A 9,242-nucleotide genomic window follows, 5' to 3' on the forward strand; every position below is an offset into this window, starting at 1 on the left:
AAAATCTTTTAGATGCCATATTTGTCTGATTACTTGTTTTAGATGTAAATATACATTTGAAAATATGTGAAAATGTTGATTTCTGTAACAATGTGGAAAAACACTAGCCTCTAACTATTGGCAACACTAAACACGAGAGGATGGCCCCGCAACAGGCAGAAATGGCGATAATTTGATCTCTAACGCCTTTTGCATTTTAAACATTATTTGTATTAAAGATTTGAATTGATCTTTTGACACATTACCCGACATATCAAATTTTCTAAATTCTTCCAGATATATATTTAGTTGTTTGTGTATCTCTTGAATACCTTTTTCATGTCTACGGTTAACGGCAGATTGTCTACGTAGCTCAATTAAATTGTTCAAATTTTCTTGAGATATCTTTGCATTTAACTGTGACAACCTTTCGTTGTCTTGGGAAGATTTAATACAAGCTTCTGTTAGTTTTCTGTTTGATTCTGTGATTGTTTTGTTATCTAGCAATATTTTTCTGTTTTCTTCAGAAAGCTGTCTTAGAACAGTTAAAACCTCGCCAATACTGTTTAAATCACCATCGGGTCCTACCTGATCTTGATGCTCATGCTCTTGGTTTGATCGTAACTCATTTGCGTCAGTGTCTCTGTGTTTGTCCGAAGCGTTTATTCCAACATTCGGTGGTGCGGCAGCAACAGTTTTTTCGACTGGTTCGCTGAAACTGTTCTGATCCCAGATGTCCGTCAAATCCTCCGACCATTCGTCCTTGTTTAAAACATCCTGGACATCATTGTGCAACACATTTTCTCCATTCGTAGACTGTCCAGCGTTGTTCAAATCTGTGAATAGAGCACATTACATATGAGTCGCTAATCTTAAAGACAAAAGACAAATTGAAATATAAAGTATGTCGAAATGTATGTACCTGTATCTAACAGTATGCAGCTGTCTTCCAGCCTGATGCGTTTTCTGCTTGAAGATGGTTCCCTGTTGCAACGTTTACCAAGCAACACCTCCGGACTGCTCGTTAAGTTCGGCTTAAAGGCTCTCCTGTATCCGCTGTTGTTGGTTATATCCTGTAGTTGAGGATTTTTTGGCTGTTTGTACAAATTGTCGAATCCGGGTGGCATGATACTTTCCACTAAGCGTTTTAGACCTGCTATAGAAATAATATAAGTAACCATCAAGCAACAAACAACACAAATTAGAAAATTTGAAAAATTTGAAAATTAGAAATACTTACCAAGAGGGTCCACATGCGCCGATGTGTTCACAGACTCTGTGGAAATGTAAGAAAATGTTTCTAGTGAATGTCTAGATCTAAACAAAATGAATGAAAAGACATATATAATTTATACACACGTACCCTCACAAAGTTGAGATAAACCATCAATATTTTGAACGGCTTGGATTGTTTCCAGCTCACAGGTTCCTAGACCAAGAAAATACCTGTTAAGCAAGAATACATTTGTAACACTTTTAAATGACAAACAACAGAATGTATGTAAAACTTTGTTGTAAAAGTCATGCTTACCAAGAAAGCTTGCGTCCATCGTGGTTTTTTCAGGCTAGCGTCTGAATGGGTACCTCCAACAGAGTTGTGAGCCATCTATATACAAGGCCACATAGACCACTCCTACCGCTATTAACATATTTAAAACATTTAGCCTGTGATTGGTGTAGCTTTTGAAACGTAACTACCATGTAAATAGGTTTAGTAGATGTTGTATTATGTGTCGATACAGATTCTTAAAATTGTTAAACTGAAAATTAGATTATTTTTATTCACAGGTTTAGAATTTACACTTAAGAGATTACATTAAACATGTATCTTACTTTTAATGTGTTTAGGTAAAAGTGTGTTGTTTTACACAAATAACAATCCAAACATTTAACATCAACCACATTTAAAACATAACAAGTAAAAATGAAAATGTAGACCTTAAAAAAAAAAAAAACATCTTAATGTGGACAGACTAAAACTAAAAGGATTCCATACATTTACTTTACATTTAAAACATAATGTTCTGAAATGTATGCCTTAAAGACATCTCAAAATGAACAGACTAAACGTAAAAGACTGCTATACATTTAGCCTACATTTAAAACATAAGATCCTGAAATGTATGCCTTAAAGGCCTCTGAGTGTTCTCTCAAATGAAAAGAATCAAAGTAAAGTCTGACTTTCCATTTAGCATACATTTAAACCATGTGTGCCTAAAATGTAGACCTTAAAGACATCTCAAAAAGACAAAAAAGTAAAAGACCTGCGTAGATTGGTTAGGTGGTAAATGCGACCACACAATAGCTTTAAAAAACATTGAACAGTCCGATCATTTACAATGATTTAATTAACACCCATAATATAAAACATATATTTTAAATGTCTTCAAATTAAACAAAGCTTAAAGTCTCACACACCAAACCACAAGATCTGATACATAGTAGACAGCATGGCTACAGCATTGTTTTTGCATACAATTAACACTGAGGGGGACTCTTATCAAACAACTGTGAGATAATTTACATAGTGTTGGATGGTGTTTGTTAAGGGGTGCCTGTGTAGGTCGTAAAACAAGTTACATCCGGGTGGGTGTGAGGTGGCATCTGTGGCAGAAGACAAGGGTGGGGGTTGCTGGTGGGGTAATAAACATGTCAGCCTGTCAATCAGACATGTCCCAAGCCTTGTCAGTCAGCATGCCATAAAGTAAACCATAAATCAAAAGATCATAAATCAAGCCATCAATCAGGGGTCATAAATCAAATTGTGACAACAAGTGTATGGTAAGTACTACTTACACTTTTCAATTAATACATTTTAGTTTACATAACCATTAAGTACACTTTTGGTTAAACAGTATGTTTAGATTTAAATGTATTCTCTATCAACACAAGTGTAGTTTAAGATGTATTACTTTAAAAATGAACTGAGTTAAAATGTGACTGAGTTAGGCTCAATCACATTTTCTGACTACCTGAAACTAAATCAACTTCAGTCTGCATTCAAGACCACAGAATCCAAGCGAAGTGGCCAAAATCCTGCAGCACGAAAGAGTGGACTCCAATCAACACAGACCTCATGAACATCTTGAATAACCTAAGAGGAGCAGTTGACAAGAGACTGGAGAAAATGTGTGATCTTATCCACTCCTATGGAGTAGAAAGATTTGGACTAAAACAGCCAACAAGCCTGCGATGAGCCAAATACCTTAGAACTCAACGCAGGAGAAAGGAGAAGGCAGGAGCTTTATTCTAAGAAAAGTGGGTCTCTGAAGGTGGCAACAGAATCTGAAAGAAACCTATACAGACATTCACAGACTTAAACAAAGGAAAATACCCTCAGACATGCCAACAGTACGTCAGCCAGAATATCTTTTCAATGACAGTCCCCCACAGTGGAGTGAGGTTAAGAAGGCAAGGGCAGTGTCAGCTTCTGGACCAAATGGAGTCCCATACCAGCTGTGCAAAAATGCTCCAGATGTTCTGTAGTTTCTCTGGAAGCAGAAAAAGGTAGTTTTGAAAACGCAAACCACACCAAAAGCTTGGCATAGGGCAAGGGATATAATAGTATCTAGGGAAAGAGATGCCTGTAACATCAACCAATTTTGGCAGACCAGTCGGAAAACCTGTTATAAGTGTGGAAAATGCATCATGTTTTCAACATGTGTTTGGGTTCATTTGTGTGTTGAATGTAGTAAAGGATGTTTTTTGACATTTCTCTAAAGCCAAGCATTTTGTGCATAGAGCTGAGCTGCTGTCTCACTCCTCAGAAATATAAACTGCTTCAAGTGTTGTTTTAAACTGAAAACTTCTCTTTCGGTTGGAAATGAGTTTTCAAAACCTAAAATCTATTATTATAGTATATGGTAAAGGATGTTTTTGGAAAGTTCTCGTTGAGAGAAATATTTTGTGAATAGTGCTGAGCTCCTCTGTCACTCTCTAGATTGATCAACTGCTTCAAGTGTAGTTTTAAACAAAAAAAATCTCTTTCATTCAGATTTGACTTTTCAAGAGCTAAAACATATTAAAAAAATTGGGAAATACACTAACATTTAGTTTTTAAGTGAAAGTACAGCTGACAACAGGGGAAAGACTCTGTCACTGCATTGAAAGACAGCTGACCACAGTTAAATCCCTCAACGGGGCTAGCTACCCATGACGGCAGACTTCGTCACCTTAATGAATGAAATGAAGTCACCCTTGTTGCTACAGAATGTCCAAAGAGGAAGTCTGCAAAAGCAGATTATCAGGTTAGGCACCCTCAGTTTTACCCCTGTGATAATGCACCCTCCCACCCTCTTTTGATCCACAACCAGTTGCTGCTTTCTGAAAGTGATTTCACTGCTTGGCGGAGAGCCTGGACTTTGACAACCATTCTGTTCAGGAGCCTTGTTCTTGGCAACAAACTCTCTACACACCTTGGTATGCCAGCTGGGCTGTTCTTTTCTGGGCTGCTATTTCGGCCTTTCTGTTCATAAGCCTCTTCAATAGCAGCTTCCCATGGTACCATTAAGTTTGTATCTGCTTTTACGAAGGGAGTGAGCTTGATAATCCAGGTATTGGAGAGCATTAATGGTGGTTCTCCTTTCTTCAATTTAAAGGATGACTGCCACCTGCCGCAAGAACCGGTTGTGCCTCCAGGTATAGCGACCTTGGGACAGGCTGTTTCTAATGCCAATAAGGATATGTTGCAGGTGTTTGGCAAAGGGCACCTGTAGGTCATCTCCTACCTCAGTGCTGTAAGGTTTTAGGGGTAGGAAGAACATCGTAGATGGCTCTACTGCCTTCCATTTCTGCATTTGTAAATCATTCTGCTTCCTCCTGCCATCAAACCTGCTCAACCATCAGCTTTCTTCTCTCTGTGGATGAGGCCTTATGCCACACTGCTCGACTTTCACCAAAAACTGTTTTTCTCCGCTGGAAATGTTGCATGCAAGCTTGCGCTTGCTGCCCAGATGGTGTCCATTTCCTACCAGTTGTGAGGGCAGCTGCTCTTACTTCTGCATTGTGAGACTTTTAATTATGCATTGTGAGACTTTTTTAATTTTCAGTCTCATTTTAGCAGATTTGTACTCTTCAGTTAGGCTGGAGACGGGCAGTTCCAGAGCTCCACGTCCATACAACCTGATATTGCTGAGACAACCGTGGGAGACCAAGCCACTTATTTATGTAAGAACTCACTATTCTCTCCAATTTTTTTATGTTGGTGTTATGTGGTGGCCTTTATTCAAGTGTCTGATTGTCTTTATAGGTTTCTTTCAGATTGGTCTTTCTGTTCCATCTTTGTCATGTTCAGAGACCAATTCTACTATTTTACACACCTAATGGGATCCTTGTAGAATAAAGCTCTTGCCTTCTCCATTCTCTTGCGTTGAGTTCTAAGGTATTCGGTTATTCACAAGCTTGTTAACCGACCGTTAGGTTCCTCACGAAGGAGGTCAATGGCTACTCTCTCTCCTCCACTGGAGCATTCCTCGACCTCAGCTGTCGTCGTTCTTTGACAAGTTGACACAACTCATGCCTTCTGGACATGAGGGGGATTGGTGTTTCCTTATGTTTTTGGCTGTTTTAGTCCAAATCTTTTTAGTCGGATGAGATCACCCATTTTCTCCAGTCTGTTGTCAACTGCTATTCTTAGGTTTTTCAAGATATTCATGAGGTCTATGTTGATTGTCGCCCACTATTTCTTACTGCAGGAATTTGGCCATTTTGCATGGATTATGTGATCTTGGATGTTCTCCAATGCAGGCTGCAGTTGATTTGATATCAGCTTATCACAAAATGTGTTTGAACTCAGTCACTGGGTAGTGATGCTCGGTGGACTCTGGGTTGCATCCTACCGCTGAGCTTCACACGCATTAGACCTTTTCCATAACAGGAATGGTCAATGCAAGCGCCCGACCTTTGTTTTCTTCAAGACCTTCATTCGCCATTTCAGGCTTGGATGTGACCTTGCACCATTCGCAGATACATGTTTGGAGTTCTTGACCTGCAGCTGAGGTAGTAACCGTGCTGTTTCTTCTTTTGTGTAGTTTCCATGCGTAGGTTTGTTATCTCATGTCGCGTAGGTTCGACTCTTGCCACTTTTCAGACTTTTTGGCCAGTTTTTATGCGCTTCAACTGAGAACTCTTTTAGACTCTTTGGCTTGATTCTGACATCTAGCGGTCAAACTTTGAATCTCACATTATAAAAACCTGATTAACAGCGGGCCAACTTTCAATTTATTTGTAATATACCTCACGGGCCGCTCCAAAAACGGAAACGCGTTTACAGCGTTTATTTGTATAACACATAAATGAACCCAATCACCTTAACAAATGTTGAAAAAAAAAAACTTTTAGTGCTTTTCTATAGTAGATATTCGTTTTAGGTATAGAAAAGTCATTTCTAAAAGAAGTTCAATGTAAGTACTCAAAACTATGCGGAAAACACTTTACCCAGCCTAAATCACCATAAAACAGCGTTTACAACGTTTAACACACAAATGAACCCAATCTCTTAACAAATCTTGAGAACACAGTTTTAGTGCGTTTTCTTCGGTAGAAGTTTTCAGTTCGAAAAAACATTTGCCGCAGGTTATATCTCAAAGAAGTGAGTGAGTAGCTGAAAACTATGCAAAAACGCTTTACTCACCCTTCAGCGCCCAAAAACAGCGTTTACTGTGTTTAGCACACAAATTAACCCAATCTGTTAATAAATCTTGAGAACACAGTTTTAGAGCTTTTTCTTCGGTAGAAATACATTTTAGGTCTCGAAAAGTCATTTCTGAAGGAAAGAGAAGTTTTCAGTCGGAAAAAACATTTGCTGCAGGTTTTCTCTCTAAGCAGTTGGAGAGGAGCTGAAAACTATGAGAAAAACGCTTTTCCCAGCCTAAAGCGCCCCAAAACAGCGTTTACTTTGTTCAACACACAAATAAACCTAATCACTTAACAAATGTTGAGAACACAGTTTTAGTGCGTTTTCTTCGGTAGAAATACATTTTAGGTCTCGAAATGTCATTTCTGAAAGAAAGAGAAGTTTTCAGTTCGAAAAAACATTTGCTGCAGGTTTTCTCTCTAAGCAGTGAGTGAGGAGCTGAAAACTAGGCGGAAAACGCTTTACTCAGCCTAAAGCGCCCCAAAACAGCGTTTACTTTGTTCAACACACAAATAAATCCAATCACTTAACAAATGTTGAGAACACAGTTTTAGAGCTTTTTCTTCGGTAGAAATACATTTTAGGTCTCGAAATGTCATTTCTGAAAGAAAGAGAAGTTTTCAGTTCGAAAAAACACTTGCTGCAGGTTTTCTCTCTAAGCAGTTGGAGAGGAGCTGAAAACTATGAGAAAAAACGCTTTTCCCAGCCTAAAGCGCCCCAAAACAGCGTTTACTGTGTTCAACACACAAATAAACCCAATCACTTAACAAATGTTGAGAACACAGTTTTAGTGCGTTTTCTTCGGTAGAAATACATTTTAGGTCTCGAAATGTCATTTCTGAAAGAAAGAGAAGTTTTCAGTTCGAAAAAACACTTGCTGCAGGTTTTCTCTCTAAGCAGTTGGAGAGGAGCTGAAAACTATGAGAAAAAACGCTTTTCCTAGCCTAAAGCGCCCCAAAACAGCGTTTACTGTGTTCAACACACAAATAAACCTAATCACTTAACAAATGTTGAGAACACAGTTTTAGTGCGTTTTCTTCGGTAGAAATACATTTTAGGTCTCGAAATGTCATTTCTGAAAGAAAGAGAAGTTTTCAGTTGGAAAAAACATTTGCTGCAGGTTATCTCTCTAAGCAGTGAGTGAGGAGCTGAAAACTATGAGAAAAAACGCTTTCCCCAGCCTAAAGCGCCCCAAAATAGCGTTTACTGTGTTTTAACACACAAATAAACGCAATCGCTTAACAAATGTTGAGAACACAGTTTTAGTGCGTTTTCTTAGGTAGAAATACATTTTAGGTCTCGAAATGTCATTTCTGAAAGAAAGAGAAGTTTTCAGTTCGAAAAAACACTTGCTGCAGGTTTTCTCTCTAAGCAGTTGGAGAGGAGCTGAAAACTATGAGAAAAAACGCTTTTCCCAGCCTAAATCGCCCCAAAACAGCGTTTACTGTGTTCAACACACAAATAAACCTAATCACTTAACAAATGTTGAGAACACAGTTTTAGTGCGTTTTCTTCGGTAGAAATACATTTTAGGTCTCGAAATGTCATTTCTGAAAGAAAGAGAAGTTTTCAGTTCGAAAAAACATTTGCTGCAGGTTATCTCTCTAAGCAGTGAGTGAGGAGCTGAAAACTAGGCGGAAAACGCTTTACTCAGCCTAAAGCGCCCCAAAACAGCGTTTACTTTGTTCAACACACAAATAAACCCAATCACTTAACAAATGTTGAGAACACAGTTTTAGAGCTTTTTCTTCGGTAGAAATACATTTTAGGTCTCGAAATGTCATTTCTGAAAGAAAGAGAAGTTTTCAGTTCGAAAAAACACTTGCTGCAGGTTATCTCTCTAAGCAGTTGGAGAGGAGCTGAAAACTATGAGAAAAAACGCTTTTCCCAGCCTAAAGCGCCCCAAAACAGCGTTTACTTTGTTCAACACACAAATAAACCCAATCACTTAACAAATGTTGAGAACACAGTTTTAGAGCTTTTTCTTCGGTAGAAATACATTTTAGGTCTCGAAATGTCATTTATGAAAGAAAGAGAAGTTTTCAGTTCGAAAAAACACTTGCTGCAGGTTTTCTCTCTAAGCAGTTGGAGAGGAGCTGAAAACTATGAGAAAAAACGCTTTTCCCAGCCTAAATCGCCCCAAAACAGCGTTTACTGTGTTCAACACACAAATAAACCCAATCACTTAACAAATGTTGAGAACACAGTTTTAGTGCGTTTTCTTCGGTAGAAATACATTTTAGGTCTCGAAATGTCATTTCTGAAAGAAAGAGAAGTTTTCAGTTCGAAAAAACATTTGCTGCAGGTTATCTCTCTAAGCAGTGAGTGAGGAGCTGAAAACTAGGCGGAAAACGCTTTACTCAGCCTAAAGCGCCCAAAACAGCGTTTACTTTGTTCAACACACAAATAAACCCAATCACTTAACAAATGTTGAGAACACAGTTTTAGAGCTTTTTCTTCGGTAGAAATACATTTTAGGTCTCGAAATGTCATTTCTGAAAGAAAGAGAAGTTTTCAGTTCGAAAAAACACTTGCTGCAGGTTTTCTCTCTAAGCAGTTGGAGAGGAGCTGAAAACTATGAGAAAAAACGCTTTTTCCAGCCTAAAGCGCCCCAAAACAGCGTTTACTG

At 38.4% G+C, this 9,242-nt stretch overlaps 1 long non-coding RNA gene across 1 annotated transcript; it reads right to left on the reverse strand.

Moving 5' to 3' along the window:
* Positions 1-492: 492 nt before the first annotated feature.
* Positions 493-1,221, reverse strand: LOC125790234 (uncharacterized). Its single transcript, XR_007430033.1, has 2 exons — positions 902-1,221; positions 493-815 (listed from the first exon to the last, which is right to left on the reverse strand). It is a non-coding gene; the product is annotated as an uncharacterized LOC125790234 (long non-coding RNA).
* Between the last annotated feature and the right edge of the window lie 8,021 nt (positions 1,222-9,242).

Source organism: Astyanax mexicanus, unplaced genomic scaffold (assembly GCF_023375975.1).
Source record: "Astyanax mexicanus isolate ESR-SI-001 unplaced genomic scaffold, AstMex3_surface scaffold_35, whole genome shotgun sequence".
Classification (NCBI taxonomy): Eukaryota; Metazoa; Chordata; class Actinopteri; order Characiformes; family Acestrorhamphidae; genus Astyanax; species Astyanax mexicanus.